The sequence below is a fragment of the Bacillus rossius genome (genome assembly GCF_032445375.1).
Source record: "Bacillus rossius redtenbacheri isolate Brsri chromosome 9 unlocalized genomic scaffold, Brsri_v3 Brsri_v3_scf9_2, whole genome shotgun sequence".
NCBI lineage: Eukaryota > Metazoa > Arthropoda > Insecta > Phasmatodea > Bacillidae > Bacillus > Bacillus rossius.
In genome coordinates this window covers 29,869,537-29,896,520 of record NW_026962013.1, presented here as the reverse complement: position 1 = coordinate 29,896,520, position 26,984 = coordinate 29,869,537, and the positions used below count along the sequence as shown (strand labels likewise).

Genomic DNA, 26,984 nt, shown 5'->3' with positions numbered 1-26,984 from the left:
AAATTTTTTCATGTATACTATGTTTTTATTTCCCTTAATTTATCCTGCTTACTTTATGGTGACAACTATAAAAATAAGGATGCATGCATGACCATAACATTTGCTATTAAGATTACTAATATATATGGATACTTAAATATTGTTTACATGAGATACTGAGTTACAATATAAAGAAAATGTAAGCGCAATGCATGTAAAGAAAACATAAGCGAACCTTAAAACACTCAAAGAAAACATAAGTGTAAAGGAAAGCCCTCAAAGAAATTGTAGTCGCAAATGAAAGCACTCATAGAAATTGTAAGCGCAAATGAAAGCCCTCAAAGAAATTGTAGGTGCTAATGAAAGCACGTAAATAAAACTTAAGCTATGTAAGTCAGTTTGAGTAGAGTGCTACAGTGCACAAGTCTATGGCATGACTTTGGTATATGGACTGTGATAAGTTAATTGGTAATACATTTTTTATCTTAGTATTTGGGATGGTCACGTGATGCTCATTACGAATAATTAATCTACATACTCTAGCAGAGGATGAAAGTTAGTATGATTATATAATCAAGTATGGTGGGTGCATACATGAGATGATGATAATACAATAAGTTTATGGTCAAGATTAAAGTGGGTGATAACATAATATAATATGGTGGTGGTGGATATGTTATAAGTCAAATGTGATGATATAGTCCAAGATGGCGGGAAGTTGAGTGTGTCGACAGTAATCTGATGACATACACCGAGATGGCGGGAAGTTCAGGGTATCTACGGTAATGTGAAATGCGATGTCTAAGATGCCATAGGTTAAGATAGTGTTGGTGACGACATATAAGAGGGCGAACATAATTGCTATAATCCAATATAGTGTAAAGTTCAAGGTGAGGGACATAGTCCAAGATGTTATAGGTCAAGTGAAGACGATATAGTCCAAGATGTTCGAAAGGAGCTACATTAATGACAATACAATATGTCTGCCTACAGAAGATGAAATAAATATATATAATCATAATGAAAAGTATGGGTGCTAGGTGTCTTAACGACAACTTCAACATGTAGGAGTGGGGTACTAGATTACGAGATAAGTGTGATGTCATACTTCAAAATGATCGAAAGTTCCAGAGTCCAAGATGGCGGGAAGTTCAGGGTGTCGACAGTAATGTGAAATGTGATGATGCCAAGATAGTGTTGGTGACGACATATAGGAAGTCGAACATAAATTATGTAATCCAATATAGTGGAAAGTTCAAGGTGAGGGACATATTTGAGATGTTATAGGTCAAGACAGTACTACATTCCAGCAGGGGCAGAATTAAACTAATATATAACACCCTCTGGCAGTTAATGTGTGTACTAAGTGATACTAGCGCTCCTAGTAGTGAATACTGAAAACAAGATGGCGGCTGCACTTGGCTAGACATTAGCGCTCTTGGTAGCGAATTTTGAAAACAAGATGGCCGCTCCACACTATGCTAGACACTAATGCTCCTGGTAGCGAATACAGAAAACAAGATGGCGGCCGCACTCTGCTAGACACTAGTGCTCCTGGTAGCGAGTATTGAAACAATAATAAAAATATATATATATATGTCGTCTAATTCTCGAAAAGATAATGCTATTATTACTTTCAATAAAAATATTACAAGTCCGAATATGTGTGTTAATGTTTTATATATATATACCTTAATTAATTCTTAGATCGGTAATTGTCTTGATGGCCGAGTGGTTAAAGGTGTATGTTTTCCAACCTAAAGGTCAGAGCTGTGTGATGGTTCGAATCTCAGCAGTTCCAAATGTATTTTGTATAAAAAAATATTTTAATTTATATTGATAAGGACCAAAAAAAAAAAATTGATATGTAATGTAATATCGACCTTATGTGTATGAATAGAGCGATGGCGATGATACTCTCTAGGAAAAAAAAAACATCAGAAACAAAGATGGGGAAATCCAAGATGGCGGAACATAATGTAAAACTTGATGGTGGGCCCCAGCACAGAAGAAAAAAAAATCAAGATGGCGGCTGGGTCATCCAAGATGGCAGTCAGATATGATGTAATACTATATGATTGCATAATAATAATGGAATGATAGAGCATGCGAGAATTGAATCCAAAATGGCGGTCGGAAATGACGTAATCAATTATGGCGACCGGAAATGACGTAATCCAAGGTTGTGGTGCGGTGATGTCATTTATGGGTGGGTAGGTAAGGGGGATACCAACCCACTATGGGGATATGGGTGGGTAGTTAGAATTTTGGGGGAATGGGGAAATATTGTAGGGAAATTTTGTAGGGAAAAGGGAAATTTTGAGGAAAATTTGAGGGAAAAACGGGAAATTTTGAGGAAAATTGGCGGAAAATCGGGAAATTTCCGGGAAATCGATGATGACGTCAGGGGTCAAAGGTCATAACAGTGACGTCAGGGGTCAAAGGTCACTGCTCGGAGCTCCTATGCCTCCAGCCTCTGCGCTCGGAGGTACTATATCTAACTACTCTTTACTTTTACAAAAGAATTTTTAGGAAACAAGTTGCCAAGAAATAGTTTGTAATACTATAAGAAATATATTGTAAATTTGTACAAAACATGGCTAGGGTTACTTTTGCATATCTGAAATACGTTTTTCGAAATAATACTGAGTAGTTCTTACGAAAATTGGGGTAAAATTTAACATTTTAATTGATGTTTTATTCAAACATAATTTTTTAGACCATGCACAAACTAATCTAATATGGAATAATTAATTGGTATTTATTTTGTCTTATTATTCTTATTAATGTGCGCAGTTATTACTTTACATTATAACCATATTGCCACAAAGTGAAAATAAAAACAATTAATATTCTACGTACGGTATTTTTTTTAAACATTTTGAAGTGAAACTTCTTTGGGCGCGATGGGAGTAAAGTTGCAAAGCTGAAATTTAATGTAGTAAAGGATTTCTGACGCTAAACGGTTGCGGACGGTGCAGAGAACATGGCGGGCCGCGGGCTCCACGTGGCGGCGTGCGACTCAGGCTGAACCCTGTCATGCTGCAGGGATTACGAGCCCACGAGCGTGTAAATATGTTGAGTTCAACTAAGAATAAGCTAGTTAAAAAAAAAGTATGTTTCACGAAAACTTTGCATTAAAATTCGGCCTTGAAATTTTACTTCCATCGCGTTCAAAGAAGTTTCATTTCAAAAACAATCAACTATGATGTCTGAGAACAACCTAAACGGGACACTGCACATTGATGGCATGTCAGGGAAATAACGAATCAAACAACACTCGTTTTTTGATAATTGAGATGCCACTTGACATGATTATTTTTTGTTTCTACCATAATATTTAATTAAATTATAAGAACATTATAATATTAAGATTCATTTTCTGAAGATGAAAACATTTTATTACCTAACATCATTTTTTCGCCATCTAAACTTTACAGTATATTTTGTTTGCATTGAGTTGAGGTAATTTGTCAATATTACGTGGCACAGAGATTACAGAATATAATGTAGAGTAAAGAAAAAGTTTTTCTTATAGTCTAACAGTTTTCACACCTCTGAACAGCCCTTTGGTGATAGCTTATAAATAGCTACCGGAGGTTCGCTTTGGAGTATGGTCGCTTGAACGTAGTTCAGCCGAGCTTTCGTGCGTTCTCCAAGCTCTGTGGCGCTTGAATCGAGCCATGCCGATGGTAGATCTGATCGATGAGTGAGGGGGGGGGGGGGGATGGAAACGAACGGGCAAACACTCGACTCGTCCGGTCTGTAGGGTCGTGATCTGATATGAAAGGGCGCATTTCGGGGTTGGGCTTGAAGGGTGGGTCAAGGACCGGGCGCGTGCTATCTGCATTCTGAGTTCCACGTGACGAACAAGGAGAAAAGCGAGACAACTCACGCTTGGAAAGTATTCACTGCATTGGTCCGTTTGAAAACGTACACAGAATATTTTTTTCTGTACTATTACAAAATATTCCTTTGGAAACCAATAGCCAAGACAGATATTGTAAATTTTTTTAACAAATAGCTTTGATTAATTTTTTGACGTGACAACGTCTAATAAATCGATGAACGCCGGCTGCACGTACGAAAAAGTGTCCCGTAACGCACATTGTCCCACTACGGATGTGTCCCATTACGCTCATTGTATGCATGCGCCGTATCTCCCTTCCACTCGATTGGAACAACAATCGATTTGACTTTTCAATCATGTTTTCGTCGTTTGAATTATTAATATTATGTAATTTAACGATCGTCCACCGATTTTAAGCACAATCGGTACGGTTATTCAAAAGTAATGTTGAATTTTCAAATACGTTTTTAACGAACAATGGTGTTTTACAGTTACACATAATAATTCAAATTACACCCGGGATCTTTTGCACTATGTTTTAAAAAATATTGTAACACATTATAAATAAGTTTGGTGTATTTGGGATTCGTATTTGTTATAAAATCGTATTATAAAAACGAAATAATATTATTCCTCTACGGTGCTGCTATCTACGGTGACGGACGCGAACCGAACGAATCGTGCTCTCTATCAGCTGCCGCGGGAACCAGGCACTCGTTAATACATATTTTCCTTTGTTTATCGCGTAGGGCGTTATTATTAATGTTTTATAAATAAAATTTCGTACCCGGGTCCACAATTGCATACCATTTTGAGCACTGGAAGACATAAAAACCTAAAATAATTTCGACGAATTTTAATCTGTGGTTTTGATTGCTTATAACAACAACAATTTCGGCAATATAGGCTAATTATTCTTGCATTTTAAAAATATGATTCCTAGTATAATTTCATATTCTTTTATTATTAAAAAAAAGTAGCATCTGTCGACGAGTGCAGTAATAATAGGTTATGTTAGATTTTTGATTACAGTTTATTTATATGAAAACTTGTTCATAATTATATTTAAACGAAAAGTTAATGTGTTTTTCATTGCTTATTACAACAACAATTTCGGCAATAAAGGTTAATTATTCTTGCATTTTAAAAATCTGATTACTAGTATAATTTCATATTATTTTATTGTTAAAAAAAAGTAGCATCTGTCGGCGAGTGCAGTAATAATAGGTTATGTTACAATTGAATAAAAATTATGGTGATTCATATAATTGATGATAGATATTTGATTGCACTTTATTTATATGAAAACTTGTTCATAATTATATATAAACTTTATAGCTGAACGCCAGTTTTTAAAATTAATTACAAGTCATCTACACGTGAACTGTTTCTTCGACTGTTTATAAAGTGAAGTGAAAAAATGTGGTTTTCATTGCTTATTACAACAACAATTTCGGCAATAAAGGTTAATTATTCTTGCATTTTAAAAATCTGATTACTACTATAATTTCAAGTATTTATTCTTTTATTATTAAAACAAAATTGATTCAATTTTATTCATAAAAGTATGAAATCATTTCATCAATGTTTTGTTATGACGCTGTCACGTTAAACTATCGTCCGTAAACCGACTTTACAGACAAATAATTTTTTTTTCATAGTATTAATTACGTTGTTCCTTCAAGTACGCATGGCTTGAATCACTAGTGTAAATTTGTATTGTTCAACAACAGTGTTATATGAATATTGTTTTAGCTGTGTAACTAAATATTTTTTGCTGGTATAATGCTTTTCACGCTTTAGTTTGACTGGGTAATTATTTGTCATGAATTATTATTTGACTAACTGAATTACAGATCGTATTATAATTATGAGCTCACGAGTGTGTAAATATGTCAAGTCCAACTAAAAATATGATAGTTGAAAAAAAATTAATCATAACTCGTGTGTGGAATATCAATTGATTTTCTTTCCATTTTTGGCATTATGGTTATAAGTAACACTCCAAGATAATACTTGTAAGTTTATTTTCAAAAAAAAATTAATCAGAATCTGTAAATATAAAACTATTTTTTGATAACTATAAAATTTGTAGCAATTGTTTTTCGTTAATTTAAAGTTAAAATCTTAAATGTAAGATCCCAATTATTTCTTTCAAAACTTATAGGATTACTTATGCTTATTCATTTTTTATCACCAAGGCAGAGAAGCTAATAAGATAAAGTAAATTATTGTACAAAAAAAATAACAATATCACTTCAAGTACCGATCGCTATTTGTATACACAACTCTTTATATAGAGTTAAAGGTTTACCAGGACGATTTAGTGTCAGTATTAAAATGCTTTCTTATAAATTAAATACCATATCTAAGCTTAAGACAAATCAGAATACACGATCGTGTAGTGCGACTTGAGTGCCTTAATATTCATTGTTTAAAATAGGCTACATTCACAACAACATTTTTCGTTTATTTAAAGCGGAAATTCCTGGGATAAAGTGGACTGAAACTTTCATCTGCATGCACGTTGCTCAAAGCTGCGAATCCTGCAGATGTTCCAGAGAAAACTTACCACCGACACCACAAAAATTCCCCGAAATGATATCACTGTAATTTTTACTACGTGTTTATTTTTTGCCGTGATTTTAATTTTGTAACACAGTGTTTGTTTGCACGATCAACTTGTTTCAGGAACAGTTTTTTTTTAACTTTATTTTTTAAAAAAGCTACGGTATCGTTGAATCCTTTCGTAAAAAATACAACAAAAAACTTTCATGCCGACGAAACCATTGGGATTATATCTCGATCGAATTTTTAAAGACTAAACAATAAGTGTTATAGCATATTGTGTAATGTGATTATTCTTGTGTTCAGTTTTAAAATGAACGTTCCGAAACTTGTTATATGTCTTGGATTATGATCAGTTTTGTCGTTTGATCGACTAACTTCGTTTTGATGATCTAAATTTTAAGGCATTCATTTTATATATGTGTAAATTAAGTGATTAAAATAACTACAATTGTCGTACCCAAACACCACCAGTCTATGTGCATTGACTTCCTTGCCTATTTCATACTACCATTCATCAGAAGTATAAACAAATATTTTCAATGAAATAATTTAATTTTATTTAGGGTTAATAGTTTAGCTTAGAAAATGCATGATTTTGTCACTCTTCTTTGGATAAATAATTAGGAAGAGCAAAAAATATATTTAAAATTTATTTACATGATTTCTGATGACGCAAAGGATTGTCTTCGTTGAATTGAGACATTTTTTTTTTGTGGTGGCTCAAATTGGAAAACGGCAATGACAAGTCATTTAAAATCCATTTATTTTTATTTAATAATAAATTTTAAACAAAAAATACTTATGATTATATGGCAAGAAAAATCATTGTTTAAACGAGTCCCATTCACATTTACCCAAATCATTAATTTTTTTATTTTAGTCTAAGGTTTTTTACAAACAAAGCATTATTTAATGATTCACAACAGGATTATTTATTTAAATTACTAAAATATACACTTCAAAGCCTAAAAACAAACATATTTTTGGTCAAATTATTACCCTTTATTTGTGTAATGAAAAATTATTGAGACACAAAATCTCCGTAGATTTTACACCTCCACTCAAGCGGGAAAAGTCATTTATAACAATAATAATTATTTATTTTGAAAAAATAAAACTAATAGAACCCTTGATGCTCAGTCAATTACCAGTCGAATAAATAGTCTTACGTCTTTAGTCATTAAGACTTCAGTATAATTTCTGATGATTAACACCTCAAACAGAGAAAAATTGAATTTGAATTTATGAAAAATTATGTTGCACAACAGTAAGATACATTGTGAAAGTTACATTATGGTCGCTTGCATTCTTCGGAAGGGGTCAATTAATATTTTTTAGATTTTTTTTTAGATTTATATTTTAAGAGAAAATGGTTTACTAAAGCTTTGTACGCTATTGCATTACGTCATTAGAAGATTACCTAACCAAAATAATTCATGGCGCAAAGCAGGTCTCTTCGCAGCGTCCTGCACCTGTTACTTCTTTGCGCCTTGTGCTTTGTTTCACTGAGCCCATTTCCTGCCCGGGCGCTCGGCAAATTTATTTTCCGGCAAAAGGGGAAGGGGGGGGGGGAGGTGCTCCTGCGACAGGATGCGTCGGCGCAGAAACAAACACGAGATCCTTGTGGAAGTAAACTGCGGAGGTTTTTCCCAGGGGCCTTGGAATCTGCGCGCCACCTGGTGTCCCAGAGGTCCCCGCGAATACCTCTTTGTTCCTGTTCGCGTAATCCTCACGCACATCCGTTCTCTTGTCGTTTCTTCCAGTCCACTTTTCCACTGCCGCGCAGCCCACGGAGATAATTTATGTAAAAAAAAAACATTAATTAATACAAGAGCCTGAAATATATTACGTCTTGATTTTTTTTATGAAAAGTCAGCCACCTAAAAAAAGTCGGCCCTATCAACCCTGAGGAATATAAATACAAAATAATGACCTGGAACGTTATATGCCCCCTTAAGGTCATTTAAACAGTTTACCCCGTGAAGTTATTGACGCTTAGTACTGAATTTATCTTTTGGGAACTAATACAAATACAATATTTTTTTTTTTTTTTTACTGTAGACAATGTAATGGGTTTTCTGTGATTTTACAGAAGATTACTTTGGAAAGCAGTTGCCAAGAAACAGTTTGTGAAACTACATGAAATATATTGTATTTTTGCACAATACATGGTTATGATTATTTTTGCATGTATGAAATTCATTTTTTGAAATATTTTGCGAATATGTACATATTTTAATTGATGATTAATTAAACCACAATTTTGGAAACCATGGACAAGAAAGTCGTTTATTTAATAATTTGACTTTATTTTGTTTAATTATGCTTATTTATTGGCGCAGTTAATAGTGGAAAGCTATAAAGGGAATTATTTACAAACAACTAACAATTGGAGGTACCGGGATGACACAAATCATAAATTCCAGGGTAAGAATCCGAACCCCGTATTACAGCAGGCACTATTTTAAGTGATACAATTGTTTTCATGTAAACTTACAAATGTAAAAACATCTGTAAGATGTATGGTAGATGAATATTACTGTTCCATTTAAAAAACCAAATTACAGTGTGTAGCGTCCTGACAAAAGTGCAGGTATCGTGAGGATACTTCATGGGGCTACCTAGGTGATGGATGAACATTCGTGAATTGTTATGATGTGAGGTGACCAGATCACGGATGTTTTGAGTGGAATGAGTGGTATCAGAACCACGCGGTACATGACATTGCACTCAGAGCTCCGAAAGCATCTAGGTCCTGGTCAAATTTTGTATCACCTTCACAAGTTATGCATTTGTCGGCCACACGAACAACTCGTCCGTTAGTATTGTATATCCAATAATTCAAATAAGGTTACAACGAAAATAATTTTAGTACTTTCAAACAGCGACTTGCAATAATTATTTATTTCATCCCTCACAGGTTTTGCGCTTCAATTGAGCCTTTGACATGTTGAAGTTAGACACTTACTGAGAAGAATCTACATGTATTTTTTAAAATAAATTCTAAACTTTTCTGTTAGGGATCCGCTAAGATAAAATATTTGTTTGTATTTAAGCACTCAATAAAAGTCACGTGAGCTATCACTCATATCATGATGGACTGCGAATGTCCAAATCCAGAGATGATGAATTATGTTGGATCGAAGTCGTCCTTCTGTATCAGCATCACCACGGCGCTCCCGAAAATGATCGACTCCCTGCGACCCGTTTAGCATAACAGTTAAAAGAGTTTTTTTCTGGCGCGTTTTTCACCAGCCCACAACTGCTGAACATTCGGTGTTTGCGTTCCATCCCGTGTATATCTTCGAAGTTTCTGCGGTCGCTGTCGCCATGGCGACCCGGCGAAGCTAATTTGGCGGGAGATAAAGTTGCCCAAGTGGGCTCTCAGGAAGATAAAGTCAGCAAACAGAGGCGATGCCCCAGCTTGTAATGCACCCTGCTGTCGTCAGTCAACAAGCCATTGTGATCGCGCACTCAGCGTCAGCTCGCTAGAGAGAAGCAGGGGGTCGATATCACACGCCGAAGCTCGCAACAGCCCATGGTCGGAGTAAGAGACCCAGAAGTCCCTACCATTAATTCATGAAAACTGTTTCAGTATATCATCTATTCAATGTACGTTGACTTAAAAATATTGCAAGCGCACTTAAAATCTTAAATATAAAATATTCAGTTTTCTTTCCTCAGGCAAAATCATTTCTTAAATTTCTATGTGTAAACGTTTGCGTTATAATAATCTACTATTTGCTGAGATTTCAAAGTGACAATCAATTTACTTTTAAAATTCCATTATAAAGAAAACTTAGTTATTAAAATGATTAAAATGTTTGCACTGTACCCCTTTCTTCAAAAAATCCTGGCTACGGCATCGGGGTAAAGATCTGAACCCAGAATTACTGCGAACACTATTTTTACTTTTTAGTGACACAGTTGTGTTTTTCATTTTAAAAAGTACAAATGTGCGAATATCTGCTATTTTACATCAGTATTTCTGTTCCATTTGATAAAATAAAATAAAGAGTGTGGAGGAATTTCCTTGAAATTGCAAACTTTAAGTCTTGTGACCCTTAAGTAAGTTTCTCCTCGCCCTCAAAGTCACGTGACGCCTGGCAGTTGGGGCCACGAATGTGGAAGCGAGGTTCTGCGAGGCCGCAATGCGATGTTTACTGCCCGACGCATCCCGCAGTTCACTTGAGCTGTGGCGGCGGAGAATGAACACGAGCAAATAGTTTCCTGGGTAGCATACAAAACTCTCACGACTGAGAAGGAAGTCATGTGCTAAGAGCCACGGCCTATTACCCTACGCAGGAGAGTTGAATATCTGGGGTTCTATTATTTATTTGCGGTTTATTTATTTTGACGTGACAACGTCTAATAAATCGATGAACGCCGGCTACACGCACGAAAAAAGTGTCCCGTTACGCACATTGTTCCGTTACGCTTATTGTACGCTTGCACCGCATCTATCTCTCTTTCACTCGATTGGCCTATGCGTCCGAGGAGAAGAAAAACAGCGGCAACACACAACCTACATCTACACGTGAACTGTTTCGTCGACTGTTTATAAAGTGAAGTGAAAATTTAATGTGGTTTTCATTGCTTATTACAACAACAATTTCGGCAATAAAGGTTAATTATTCTTGCATTTTAAAATTCTGATTACTAGTATAATTTCAAGTATTTATTCTTTTATTATAAACATAAAAATGATTCTATTTTATTCATAAAAGTATGCAATCATTTCATCAATGTTTTGTTATGACGTCACGTTAAACTATCGTCCATAAATCGACTTTAGAGACAACCAATTTTTTTATTATAAATGTAAATTCTGCCTGTGCTATATTGGCTCTCTTCCAAAAGTGTGAGACAATTGTGTGGTACGAGTGCACTATGTCGCACAAGCGCGCGTTAGAGGCGTCGAACCGCAGCCCGCAAAGGAAAGTTCCACCTTATGTGCAACATGCGTGTCCAACTTTTCAATGATTTGGAATCAGGTACCTGAGTGTCTGAGCTGTTGCAAATCGGAGAGGGTCGACTAGAAACAGACATACCTAGATGGTAAAAATTTAATTTACAAATGATTTTTGCCAATCAGTGATGGAAGAGGATGAACTTATTTCGTACCTTTTTTCCCGAACTTAAAAAACAATGTAAGCAAAAGAATGATTATGCGAGAGGCCACTGCTATCGCTAAAAAATTATTCCGCCAATAACATCAACAAAAATATATTGTAAGGGATAGTCAGCAAATCAAAAATATTTACATCAAATGACAATGTGATGAGCATTGAAGACAGTACAACTTACCCTATAGAATTTCTTAACATATTGGAACTAACAGGCGTGCCTTCCCATAACCTGGAGCTTAAGGTTGACGTCCCAGTTCTGTTGATGCGAAATTTTGATGCACCGAGATTGCAATGGCACCAGGCTACGTGACACAGATCTCGCGAGGAATGTAATAAAAACCACTATTTTTATTGGAGCATCTAAAGGAGAGAGCGTGTTGATCCCCCGTTTCCCTATTATCCCAAGTAATTTGCCATTTCAGTTTAAGAGGCTGCAATTTCCCCTAAAGTTGGCATTTACAATGACCATTAATAAGGCCCAGGGCCAAATGCTGAAAGTAGCCGGTATTCATTTGGGCACTCCTGGCTTCTCACATGGTCAGCTTTATGTCGGTTTCTCAATAGTATCGAGTGCCCAAAACGTATATTTACTGGCGGAAGATAATACAATGTCGTCTACAGAAGTATATTAACTTAAAATATGTGCATCAAATAAACAATATAAACAACGATATGATGGGTGAAATTTTAAATACAATTATTTTTATATTATTCTCACATGTTTCATTTTTCTCCGTATCCAATTCTGAAGTCCACGCAGATGAAGTCGCGGGCAGATGCTATTATATAACAAATGTAAGCGTGGTTTGTCCATGCCCGCCACTATAACTCCACAACTCACCCCCGCAGCCCCATGGGAGTTACATGGTATGGTAGCCCTCCATTCCCCATCCATGGAGAATGTTTCGGTTTTGAACTGCAGGGGTAGGGATATGGGTGTCAAAAGAGTGCATCGCACTAATGGACTTCTTATGGGAAGTCGGTGAAGCAGCTAGGAAACGATTTCCAAATGGCCGAGACTGGCCAGAATGTTTCTGACTGTTCTAGAAGATTCCAGAATGTTCGAGAATGTAGAATAATTTTGTAGAATGTTCCAGAATGTTTTATCATGTTCTAGAACATTATACATTGTTATATACTAATCCAGAATGTTATATAAACTACCAAAGAGTCGAAAATGTTCTAGAACTGTTTTTAGGATATTCGAGAATGTTCTAGAATGTACCCCAGTAGTTTCTGGACCTTCGAAGGGACTTCCTGTTCCGGATTTTTAATTGGCTACGTCATGAAATCAAAAGGAAGGAAGTGTGATTTAAGATAAAATATATTTTCGACACACTTAAACTTTAAAAAAGGCATACACATAACATTTTTAGAAAATATTATTCTTAAACAATATAACGTGTCTATTTCTTTAGTAAATATATTTGGAATTAATTACATATACTTTTATTAAAATAGTAAAATATCAGCAATATCCTGCAATTGCGTGGCCCAAGCCGCAGGTCATTAGTTAGTATAATTACATAAGTGAGTTAGTAATGTGTTTATAAGTAATCATTCATATCTTGCATAATCAAAGTTTAAGAAAAATTAATGGTTGAGAAATTGTATACTGAGAGAGGTGATGCAACGGAAAAACGTTGGAAATGCATTCGTGCGAACCGGGTTTAAATCGTGGCCATACATTTTTATTTCGGTTTCCTAAGGTATACAGAAATGAATTCAGGAAAACAATGGAATGATAACTAAATAACACAATTAATACAAATTAAAACAATTGATCCTAGAGACACATACGTAACTTTCATTAACTACTACGTTGTTATATAAAAAGTGTAAAGTTTCTCAGGCCTTTTTTTTTACGCAAGTTTCAAACCAATCAAACACAATATCAACATAGGGTGTTTTTCAATTAGGTCATAAAATCAACAAAGTTTTTAAAAAATGTAACAAATTAAATTAAATTTCCTGTACATTAATTGTTTTCATTTCACTACCACTAAAAACATTTTGCAGTGGAATTCGCATACACGTATGTTGTCTTTAAATTACACGTAAAATATTTGCGTGGGTTGTCCCCTGCGGTCACATGGTATTTTGTTGGTAAACATAGCTCGGGTAATATTTCTACCGATAAATTTCAAAATGAATTTGTGCACGTTGTTTCCACTATACAAGTATTTTTGTAATAATAAAAATATATATTGTTTTCCGTTTTCAATAGTTACCTATATTTACAGGTTTACTGATATTTAGTCTCAAAATAATATTACCTGTAGCATCACAAACGATTATGTTGTAGTTGATAGAATGCAACAGTTATATGTATATACATGGGCGTCGCAAGGATATATATTTTTGGGGGGGACTGCAATTGATTTAGTTGTTGAGGAATATCCATCCACTGGGAAAAAAGTGGGGGGGTCCGGGGGTCCTCCCGCGGGAAAATTTGGGGTTTGAAGGTGCAAAAAGGTGGATTTTAGGCATTTTCTTTCCTAAATATTCTAATTATAGTTGGTTGCAATATATAATTTATTTTTATGACAAATATTTTCAGAGAACAAATTTGTAAAAACACAGTGCTCACATTACCACGATTGGACTAAACGCACCATGCGCAACATATGGGTTATATCGTAGAAATCATATTTTTAATATAACACGAAACTAAATATATTATTGGAGGGGGCGAAATTGAAGACTTTTATTATTGTCCCCCCCCCCCCCCGGTTGCGACGCCCATGTGTATATATATTGTAGCTTATTTCACTATATATATATATATATATATATATATATATATATATATATATATATATATATATATCGTGAAATAAGCTACAAAAATTATTTTTGACGTGATAACGTCTTATAAATCGATGTATGCCGGCTGCATGCACGAAAAATTGTCACGTTCCGCCTGAGCCGAGCGAGCAAGAACCGGCCGACCACCGTGCGAGAAAATCTTATGTAATATCAACCAGGTTAAGGCGGGATTTTTAACTAATTGTTCGTGATTATATTTAAACAAATTATTTAAATTAAATTTGCAAAAACTGTAAATAATATTTGAAAATTAAAATGTATGAAATTTTACATTAATGTTTTCTTATGACGTTATCATGTAAAATTATCGTCCGTAAACAGACATTACAGACAACCCCCTTTTTTAATGGTTCATAGGAATTCTCTTCTCTGGGGAAGGTATATGTTTGTTAGTGTGCAGTATGAAGCGGAGAATTTGTAACTTCAGGAGCTCCGTGGTCTCATGGTCAGTTTCAGTGTACCAAAAAAATCATTCGTCTGTCTGTGGAATCCACTTCAACGCTGTTGTTTTTTTTTTCTTCTCTCCCCCGAGGTTTTCATACCAGGATTAATGGCGTCTTCGTGAAACGCTCTTGCTCAACGTAAACTGCTACGAGAAACTGAAAAGGCAGGCGCGTCACGCTGACGTGGAGTGTATACTGGCATTTCAGCGAAAGATACGGCGTTAACACATCCTAATGCACTGCGAATATTTCACCCAATTCTCTAAGAGATGTAATGTTAGACAGTTCCATCCGGACTAACAAAAAAAAAAACAGTTTATTAACGAGTTGGAATAATTAACAATTTTAGTTTATTGTTTTAGCTATAATACGCGCAAACATAATCTCTCCCCCCCCCCCCCACGTTTCTAGAGATAAGGCGAGCCCTCAATCTGAAAGAAGTCCTTCTCTAAGAATGAAATTAAAGTACCATTCGATTGGTGTCACCGGCAAAATTGAAAAATGTTTGAAGACTACTCTACGACACTTGATAAGACTTGGTCTAACACGCCATCATGTTTAATTTATTTCAATGTCACATCTGTTGTTTAAAGTCTAATCCTGTAAATTCATCACAATGGCTCCCTTGCATTCTATGTTTTAACGGATGTTTAATTACTAAAATTTATAATGTATAAGTAAAATCCCACACAAGTGATAGTTATGATCTAGTGCGTGACATTTTACAGCTCGAAATTAACTTTTTGTAAATATCTTCTTATAAAATTTTTGAACCAAAAAAACAAAAAACAAAAAAGTAAGAGAGGTATAGTAGCTAGACCAACAGGAATATCCTGGAATGGTTTATGATGACAAGAAAATTAAACAACCAACTCGGCGTGTGAACTGTAATTTTTATTTTGTAACGGGGACATAAATATTCATGTAAAATTACAGATATTTGTACATTGGTGCATTTACATGAAAAAAACTGTAAAACTATAAAATAGTGTTTGCAGTAACACTGGGTTCAGATTCTTACCCGGAAATTAATGTTTTTTGTTGTCATAGTACCTACAATACTTAAAGTTATTTGTAAACCGTTTCCTAAATAGCTTTCCGGTATTAACTGCGCAAATCAATACGCATAATAAATAAAATCATTTGCAATGATTGAATATTCAGTTATTTATTCCTTGGTTGAAAAAATTATGCGTGAATAAAACATGAATTAAAATATAAAATAAAATTATTATTTAAAAAATTAATAACACGATTTAATTGTATGAACTAAAAAGTAAAAAATAATCATTACATTTATTTAATTTTTTTCAACAGTGAGAGAATTAACTATTTCTCTTTATAAAGAAAAAATTTAATACATAGGCTTAAAATAAAAATCAAGTAATAAACAAAACAATTAATTTTAATGAAAAAAACCTTAGGGAACTTGATATCGGTTGTCTTAAATTTTCTACTTATAATGTCTATTCGTTAGGACAGAGTCATTATGAAAATGAAAGAAGAGATCACTCCATTCTTTTTTCTTTAAAATTAATTGTTTTGTTATTTTAAAGAATTCTTTATACATAGTTGTAGTTAATTAAGTTGCTGCTGAACAAATTACTTAAATTTAAAAATAATTTTTATTTTTTAGTCATGGAATTAAAACCTATTTTATTATTAATTTGAATATATATTTTTTTACTTTTCAGTTCATATAAAATTATTTTTTTATAAATTCATCGAAATGCACTATAATATCAATTATGAAATTCCCGAAAATGTCTGGAGCAATTTCCCCTCTTCCCCTTTCCACACCCTACAAAGGAGGTCCGACCCCGGAAACACGTCAAAATTAACTTACTTTGACTCTTTGAAACTTATTTCATGCGTTTTTACTTCTTAAACGTCACCTTTCATTTTTTTCCCGGTTATAAGAATACGGCGAGGCGGCTTCTTGCTTCGAATAGTAACTAATATTTCAGAGCCTAGAGTACTTTTAGGGATAAGTGACTGGAATCTATCGACATACAATTTGAATGAAAATCTCATAATAACAGAGTTTCTGGCAATGAAATACTCAATTTTCAAATAGAGTTTATCTTTGTGTATGTTCAGTTTCTTCAAAAGTTTCCTTGAAATCGAAACAATAACGACAAAAAAGTTTATAACAGTGAACAAAAGAAATCATTAAAATTAAAGTAATGTATAAAAACGGTTAAGGAAGAATTGTTATATATGCAGGGAAATATTTACTATAAGAAAGTAATTTACAACCCTGATAGACGAGCCATATTGTTCGGAAAACTTGCACGCTCTCACATATATTCATAAACAAAGCTGAAATTATAATGCTGGTTTTACTATTTAATAATGTGTCTTCTTTGGTTTTCCTTTCCTTTTATAAAAGTTTTTCTCTTTTCCATTTAAAAAAACTCCACTTTGCTTAGTTAAGCTTGAGAAAAAAAAATTAGACGAATTTTCAAGATGGTCTTAAAACTTCTATCAAGCTAAGACCATGAGGATTTTGTTTTCTATTTACTCGTATTTTGATCTTGACCTGACCTCTAAGGGGATCTATCATATTATTTGCGCTTTTGAACGTCCGGCGATCTTCAGAGAGCGTAGAAGTAGTTTTCTCCGTCCATCCATTTCACGTTATCTCTAAATTAGCATGCTGTAAAATCCACCGTGAAAGAATCTCCACGCCTCGTGTTCAAACTTTATGTTCAAACTGCCGCTTGGATTCGCAGATAAATCAGTACGCGCTTGTCATCGACATTCTGGTACTTCAAAACTTCATAGCACCAAGTTCCGCCCAGTTCTGTAAAGGTGGGTTCATCAATTTATAGTATACGCTGTTCAGTAACTTCAATTTAATTGTAAGTATTGTTAATTATGTGTTCAAATGTTTAATGAATAAATTCATTTACAGCTATAAGTAACCACTAACTCTATAGATTAAAATTCTCTCCATAAAAAATGCTACAATTAAAGCTAAATCATAGGTTCCAGTCACGTAAATAAAATTTAGAACCCTTAGGAATCAGTAAAAGTTTACTTTGTTTTGTCAATTCGTTATAATGTTTACAGCTCGTGTAGGAAATTATCCTGGAGTCAATGCATAATCCCCCAAGTGTGTGGTTCTGATTGTATTAAGCATTCACTAAAAATCACAAAATCGAACCCGGAATGGAGCCCTACAATAGAGAAATTACGGGATCGGAAGTATCCAGAGATAATCTCTTGAGACAGTAGGCACCATATACCATGGCATGGTTTAGTTTTGCGAAAAATCCGGGAAGGGTTCACATAGGTCTGAACTCACTTATGTGAAATGCCCTTAATGCTATCTGCACCGCTGTGTAGGATATTTGTAATCTTAAGTAAGCCTACATAATATGCGGCATCGGCAAACTGCAATTTACAGTATATACACCGTGATTCCTTACATGCATTAGATTTTCAAATCCTGTAAATTTAACATAAACTATTCAAAAAAAAAAATTTTCCACCTGGCATTCAGTGCAAGCGTTTGAGCAACAGATTTTTTAAGAACAGAGGAATGTACACACTTTAGGACACCAAAATACACTCTTTACTGTACAAGAGTAACCAAAAATAGACGCAGAAATCTGTAATTTGTATCGGCCTGTAAATCTTCCAAATCTAAACGTCTTTCAAGCGAATTGTTACTGCCATGTCACTCCACCTCTTGCGTTGCACCATGCTAGAATTCTCCGCGGCATGCTGTCCACAAGGTGGTCGAGGCAGGGTTGGTCTCTCGTGTTCCACGCAAGCTGTTCCATGCCGTACAAGTCAGACTTCTGGAAGGAGGTGTTCAGAAGCCAGGTTTGGAGCACCCGTCCACAAGTCGACGTCTTGAACGATTGAACTCATTGCCTACATGTTGGCGGTATGTCTGGGCATTGGGCTAGAGGATACTGTTCCAACACCATGGAGCCCTCAAATGCCCCTTTAAGAAGTCCGATGATTTTACGTGCCGCCCGCCCAGAAATATACGACCTATCCTTCTTTCCAGACCAAACAGAATGTGTTCCTAAGCTGTGCCACACTCTCATCAGACGATTTTCAAGCTTCAGACAAATCCTTCACTCATCTGTAAACCTTTAGGTCTCACCGCAAGAGCTCTCTTGGCCATATGTTTCCTGGAACAACGGTTGTTAGTGGGTGTGTTGGACGTTTTGTAGCTACGTTTCCATCAGTCTGCATCGAGACAGCGCTCTTTGTTTCCTCCAGGAAGGCATCGCGCATATTTCTGGAGTTCTCTTCTCGGTTACTACAAACCAAAAATTTCATAGGTGGCGGTCACCAAATGGCGTTATTGATCATGGGCGACCACTGTGGCGCAAGCCTTTGATACTTTGTGAAACACGATGATGCTGAAAGTGACTAACGACGTCGCTGTGTGTTGTACTCTGGTACGACAGACCGTTCGCCTCACCGACAACCTGATCTGACACAAAGTAACGGTGCGTGCACGAGTTCATGTGGAGCTGACCCTTCTAGGCACGTTGATTCACTGGACAGAGCACACGCACTGGTTAGTACCGTTCAGCACGGCAGATGCTACGCGCTCTTCTGGGATGTTGAACTTTCCATGGAAAGAAAACAATATTTTCACCTGTAATGTGGTAATTCTCGAGTATACCGATCAAGAAACAAAAAATATACAAATAAATCTTACAAGATATCACACTGTGAAAAAAAATTATTTGAGTAGTGTACTCGTAGGTTTTCGCTAGATTTTCAAAGACTTTATAAAGAAGTTTCATATTGCCAAATAGCACAAAGCTCCAAAAATGTGAAAATATTTTTTTCTAATTACCTCACATGTAGGTACTTAATTACGCAGTTATGTAAGATTATTCTCCTTTAAGTGCGCATTAATTAAAATGCTTGAAATATGAACCTGAGTATACACTTTATAACTCATCAATAGTTCCAACCATTTAAATTATCGTGACCGACTTTTGCTAAGAATCCGTAATTATTATGGTAGTGTAATTCACTGAAAATCAGTGGCAGTCTTTCATAAATCGGTAAAATTACGTCCATAAAACAAACTGTAGAAGTAACAAAATATATTATAGCAGTTTAAACCTAAATTCAATATAATTTTATCTGGATATACGTACTCTATTTGAAATTTAAAGTGTATTTCTGTGTGTATTTAAGACGTAAGCCTTCTTTATCCTTATAGAACATTGGTGACTAAACGACGGTAGAGTGTTGAGCCTTTTTTTTAATTCTGTTACTGTGGGAGTGAATTCTTGGACAACGATGTCAAGTTTGTCTATTTTTATTCAAGGGTTTGACAAACCCTCAAGAAGGCTAGCCTAAACAACTTTAATTATTCTTCCACTGCTTGACCCATTTTACAGACCATCATTCCTTAGCAACTTCGAACATTAATCCCAGAGTTTACGAGTACTGTGTGGCTTCTACCCCATAGTCTTAAGCGAACAGTTTTAGCTTTACGAGATTGTATAAAGATAGTTCTCTAACTTCATAAGTACTATGAGTCAATAAAACACGGAGGTTTCTACAAAGAAACCACGTTTCTCTTTTTAAAAAAAATACAAATTTTAGTCTGTAAAACAACAACTATGTTTTAAGTGTAATTTTCCAGTTCGTAGAAAAAGATTTTTTCTCCACATGGGCTAAACATCGCCACAAGCAAAAAATTACTTTTTATTAATGGTACATTCGCATGGAAACATATTAAAGTAAATTTAACTTAATTTTTCCTACGTAGATACGGGTTTTATAATTAATTACGGAGTTTACAAAAGTTCTTTAGGTGATTTTGTTTAGTCAGTAGGTACTAAGCGAGGGAAAGTAAATAATATTTTTATATTACGTGTCAGCATTTACATGAAATTGCTGAAATCTTTATTTTTTTCATAAAGAAGGTGGCTACATCCTAAGTTTACTTGCCAGCAAACAAAAAAAGAGACACGAAAGAAACCCTCGTTTGGAAATTGATAAAGTTTTATGCAGTTTTAAGACTAAACTTGGGATATCCAATAATATTATAAACATAAAAAGACTTTCTGAAACTTTGTAATTGATTCTATTTTGGAAAGTTTGTGTAGTTTAAACTCACATTACGTTGCTTCCGTCATTCAAATTAAATGATGGTTCATCATAACGGATATTGCTTAGACACTCTCCCGCTATTTTGTTTTATTTTACTGTTTGTTCACGCAAAACTCACTTGTTTCATACTCTCTGCAGTGCTCTGTGCTCTGAATGAGCTCTTAACTTTCTGGTTCATTTAATTTTTGTGATGGACCTTTTAACATGACATCATTGTAAATGATATCCAATAAAGCAGCTGATATTTGTATACAATTTTTTTTTTCCATGTTTCCGTTGTAGCCTATTAAGAGTGAAATGGCTTTATTTGCCCATGACAAACAATTTGGTTTTTTTTTAAAGTTTCTATGTAAAAATTGAATTTGATGAACAGGACGTATTTTTATAAAAAAAACAGCTCTACATCTCACAGTTATGCAAATATAAGCTCAAGATGGTGGCATCTTTACGGTTGCAGTGGACTCTGATTCACTGCTGGTTACCTGACTCATTTATAAATCCGGGGGATATGATATATGGCATATGAGCGACGAGAATTTTTTTACCGATGGCCAACGAGAACTTCAATCGCATGGTAATATCAGTAACCAGTTTAACAACTAAGAGATCAACCAATGTTACTAAGTTTTTGTCGCCTAATCTCAAAAGTGGCCATTAACGTACCGTCGTACTATTTTCAAAGTAAATAAGGAATTATATATTTAAAGCCGCATTTCATTGCTATACATAGTTAGTTGAGTGACTAACGTTAACATTTAAATCAATTTCTTGTTTTGGTAATTTTTGACAAGATGGAATGGTTTTACGGTGATTGTTTATTTATTGAATTATATTGTAATTTACACAGCAGAGTTTATAAGAGAATAATGGCCGGTTTCACCAATGTCCCCTAACTTTTAAGAGCTGCTTAAGGCATGTGTAAGGGCTGCCTAGCACATTGAATCGTTTCACCAACAGTTAAGGAACTCTTAAGTTATCTTAAGCATCCCTTAGTTTAAGTGGTGGAAATCGGGCCCCTAACTATTTAAGCGGCACTTACTGTCACAAAACAAGAAAAATAAAATGGATGCCGTGGAGGAATACGAAGAACTAACCGAAGGTGTACATTTTATTTTTGATATAAATGTTATTGCTGAAGTTGTGGAACATTTTTAAGTTGAACTTAATGTGAAATCCTTTATTATAAATACATTCGAGAATGTTCGCATACTGCACTTTTATTTAAGAACTCATTTAATAAGGAAGTAATTAAAGGTTTTTCTTTTGAAAAGTCTTAAAAGAACATTTATTACAAGGAATTTTGTATGTTCTAAAGGAAAAAAAACTGATATATTTTTTTTAATTTTCATCTGCTATTAAAACTTAGTTTAAACTTAGACAAAATTACAATAGCGATAAATTCTCCCATGATGCGTCCTTTTCTTTGCTCGAAACAGCATCCGTCCTCTTATTTTCTATTATATTTTTATGCCTCTCAACTAGGCTCAACTCCTTCATTTTCTCATCAGAAGAAAAGTTTTGCGTTTTCATTCTCTTTGTTTCAAACATTTTCACACTACTTTGCAACGACCATATAGCTACTACTTTCCGTGAAAATACACTAACATCGTAACATCCAATTACCGCGAAATTAATAAACATTCAGATATTTGTTTACTGTTTAGTTAAAATATTTGATTGGCTTATGTATGTCACGTGACAAAAAGTTCGAAGTACCAACCTGAAAACTATTAGTACTTATATCTGTACGAACCCTCGCTCTATGGCAAGCCAGTCCCTAACTAAGCAACCCCTACATAAGTGAATGTGACGATGGTGAAAACCAATTTCGTGAGAATTGACTTTAAGGAACGCCTAAACTTAAGCAGTCCTTTGCTGAGGGTGTGTTTAGGAGGCGTTGGTGAAAACGGCCCTAAGGCTGATTCCCTGTTTGCGAACCTGGGTTACCTGTTCGCGCTGGACTTAAATGATTATTGACCTTGAAGGAACATAATTTTATTCATTTAAAATTTATTGTAATTATTACGTAATGTGTTTTAGATATTTTTTTGGAGTTTATTTAATTTTCAACTTTAATTTTGTTAAGCTGCAGTTTCGTCAAGTTGGTTAAAAAGACTGAAAATTTGCTACTAATAATGTGTATTTTTATGTGCATTTTTTAAAGTTTGCCATTCAAATGTAACAGCGGGTTTTACTGCTACGTGAGATTGTGTAGGAAATAGACTTAGGTTAGTGGGTTTATTTTTTCGTAGCAAGTAGTTCCGCTAAGTGTCGCTGGAGGAGTGGTGAAGGCCGAGCGTGACGTCACAATACGTCAGCTGTGAGCTGTGCTGTGCTGAGCGAACGAGAGTGAGAATGGTGCGGTCGCGTGCAATAAGTTCGCGCACGGAACGTCAATGCGGGTGCGCTTGTGTAACGGGATTTGGAATACGTGTTGCGGCCTGAAGAAATGGCCTATGCCGGAGGCACGCTTTCTGGTACGTCTGTGCCGGGACTGCCCCCAATTTGGACAGCGCCAGTTACGACACTGCAAGTGAGTGGACGTCGACCACGTTGGTCTGTAGCACCACTGAAGAGTTTCAGCCCCCCCCCCCCCCCCAGGCTTTTGGGATCGTCTGATTTGCTTGTTGCCTGTCTGCAAGAAAATAGTCTCGCGGCCAACGTATTTTTTTTTTGACGTGACAACGTCTAATAAATCGATGAACGCCGGCTGCACCCACGCAAAATGATGACTCATTGTCCCATTACGCACATTGTCCCGTTACGCTCATTGTACGCTTGCGCCGCATCTATCTCTCTTCCACTCGATTGGAACAACCATCGATTGGACTTTTTCGAGGCACATTAAATTTGAAACACACCCATTCGTTTCCTACTTTTCTTATCAACGTCATATCCTTAACAGAATAACACAAATTGGAAGAAGTTAAATAGCAAACATGTATAAAATTTATAGTTAAAATAATCTCTTCGTTAAAGTAATAAACATTTTTAAATTAATGAGTGCAAATAAAATTAAATTTATCAATTAAATTGTAGATTTCATTTCACTCCTTCTTTCTATCCATACAAAATAGTTATAATTCAATAAAAATGATTCAATTTTATTCATAAAAGTATGCAATCATTTCATCAATGTTTTGTTATGACGTTGTCACGTTAAACTATCGTCCGTAAACCGACTTTACAGACAACCAATTTTTTTTTAAATGACTTTGCCAGTGGGTGTGTCATTCTTTAAGCTCGAACTTCGTGAAGACGGTTGCAAAGGCATTTCCCGACGTCTGAGCAAATTTTCGCTGGAATTATTCACTCGATGCGAGGAGTAACAAATTTATATGAAAAAAAATACGCACGCGTTTAACAGATATAACTTTCTCGAAAGCGAACAAAAATGAAAAAAAAAAAAAGAACTTTAAGCTTTTCTTATGTATGATTATATTTTGCTTAGCACTTTTTTTTAGAGAAAAGTAAATTTTATTGACTTTTTAAAGTAATTTTTTAAGGTATCAATTTTTTTTTATTATTAACCAAACGTACACAATTCTAGTTTACTTGTAATTTTAATTCTTTTAGATAGTTTTATAAACCTTTATTATAACGCCATCACGTTGCCAGATATTTTTTGCTAAACGTAATTTTATTAAGTTTATATATTATTTTGGAGTTAAAATTAAATACGCAAATTTTAATTCTGGCTATCCTTATTTTGCCCCTTTGACAACTTTGTTTTCCGATAGTCAACGTGTTTGGCTTTCGGACATTCCTTTGGTGGGAGAGCGCGGTTTTGGTTACGTGTTGTGTTAATAATTATTTAACAATCTTTAAAAATTGGTTTAGACACGAAGGTGCCACTCCCAGCGGGGTATCCGAGTTGAGGATACTGACTCGGGAAGCGAGTAGTAGCCCGGGAAGCGAGTAGTAGCCACACGTTGGTAAGTTGTATTGTTTTAATTTGTATAATTTCTAATGGTTTCGTTATTATCAATTTATACTTAATAAGTTAAGATAATTTATACCAATCCAAATATATTATTTTCTGATGTGTTATTTTTAATTATGTACAGTTGCTGTTAATATTTTCACTGCCACTATATTTAGCGAGTTTTAAATGTATTATATCTAAATTATATATAAATAAATTTTAGACAAATTTAAAGAATATTATATTCTAGATTATTTAAAAAAATCCTAATGTATTACAACAAACTTATAATGAATGCTATATTTATATTTAGTAAAGTTTTGCACGGGACATGATATTTACCTTAAAATAAGTTACATTCTTATTCATTTAAAGTTAAAAAAATAAATGGATAAACGTAATAATTCCCAACACTAATAAGTAAATGCCAAATGTTTGGGTAGTCGATGTCCTACGCATAGTGTATGTGGAAAAAAAATTACTTCGAAAATAGTGGTTATTTGTACATAAGCAATCAATGGAATATTAATGGTGATCCTTTCGGTTATAAAAATAGCAACAAAAATCAATTTTAAACATGAATAATTTTCTAATTTCTAATCATTGTTTTTCATGACATGTGCCCCAGGGGGTTAAATAACGCTGTTTCAAGTGTTCATCTGAGATGAAACGAGTACCTAGATATAGAAAAATTATATGACTCTGCTTAAGATGGTGAGATTTTTACATGGTTTACAGTCAGAAATAAATATTTATTTACTTAAATTCAGTAATAAGTTACTAACATGCTATTTCTTTGCTTTAATCCAGCATTCTTTAGTACTCATTGTAAAATTAAATTTTATCTTAAAATCATTATCAATACTGATGGATTAATAACTATTTTTTTACAGTTTTTTATCTTTACTGCTATAGGCTACAAATTTTATAATGTTTCTTCCGAAGTGCACACTTCATTCTTACAGGTTTAATGTTTCGATTCGGAATAAATGCTGAAAACATTACCTGCATATCGAATGTCTCACTACTAAGTGCAAATTAAAAATATGTATAAAAATATATATTCTATATACATCGGCGTTTGCGCCACGATATATGTAGGCCTATAACATAAATGATTTATCAGTTTCCATATTAGATGCTTTTAACGGAAGTGATAAATTTCAATTAAGTATCTAATTTGACCAAGACATAAAAAAATGGAGTTTATAAATATTTCAATCATCATTTTTATTTGCGATAAGTTGCGAATACAGAAAAATTAAACAGAATACGCGTGAATTTAATATTAATATTTAATTGCTCAATTTATGTATTCAACAGAAAATAACTCTAATTATGTGTGTGTTAAATAAAAACATTAAAACTCTTAAATATTTAATTTATAAAATTAAAAAAATATATATATATGTGATTTTAAGAGGAAAGTGTATGTGGAAAATAGAGGAGAAGGAATGTTTGCTTAGTAGTTCTCAAACACGAGAGTTTCTAAGGTATTGGTTGCTTGTATAAAACTATGTTTAAAATTTTTAGAAAAAAAAAAACTTACCTGACTGAAGAAAAACAACTCGAGTGGAGTCCTTTACCGTAAGCCTACCGAATCCGTCGCACCCAGAAGAAATGAAAACTCTCCGCAGGATACTTATGCCGTCATGAGTTCAGTTTGTCCGAGACGTTCTACAGATCCGAATGAATTTGAACAACGGACGTAAGTGAAGGCCAAAGAATCTGCAAATCAAATAGTTTTTTTTTTTTTTTTCGTATTGTGAAATCGTGGGTATTTTTTTTTTTTTTTTTAGTCTGCTGAGAAGTAAGTGTCCGTGGTTATTATTAACGCGCTTGCCTTCGGCGCGGGTGGCCCAGGTTGAGCCGACGCTGCCTCCCTGACGCCCGCGTCCGTTCGGCGTCTCCTACACAGCCGGCGGCGCGCGCCCCACTGCGCGGCGGGAGGGGTGGAGCGTCGCGACGCCGCCACCCCCCCCCCCCCCAACCCCCCCGCCGCGAGAGCGCACGCGCAGACTCCGCCGCGACGCACCACGCCACTTTTCGCTTCTCTTCTCTAGCAGTTTTTTTTTTTTATCATTTTTAAACAACCCCCCCCCCCCCCTCTCTCTTTTCGCTTGTTTTATTTTTTTCCTTCCTTTTTCTTTTTT

The 26,984-nt window shown here is 34.8% G+C and overlaps 1 protein-coding gene across 1 annotated transcript in view; it reads right to left on the bottom strand.

The window, feature by feature from the left end:
- LOC134542894 (alpha-1D adrenergic receptor-like) overlaps positions 1 to 26,771 on the bottom strand; it is a 186,238-nt gene extending 159,467 nt beyond the window's left edge. Inside the window, exon 1 of the mRNA XM_063387478.1 lies at positions 26,381 to 26,771. The gene's annotated coding sequence lies outside the window, so the exon portion shown is untranslated. The remainder of the gene's footprint in view (positions 1 to 26,380) is intronic.
- Positions 26,772 to 26,984: the final 213 nt, after the last annotated feature.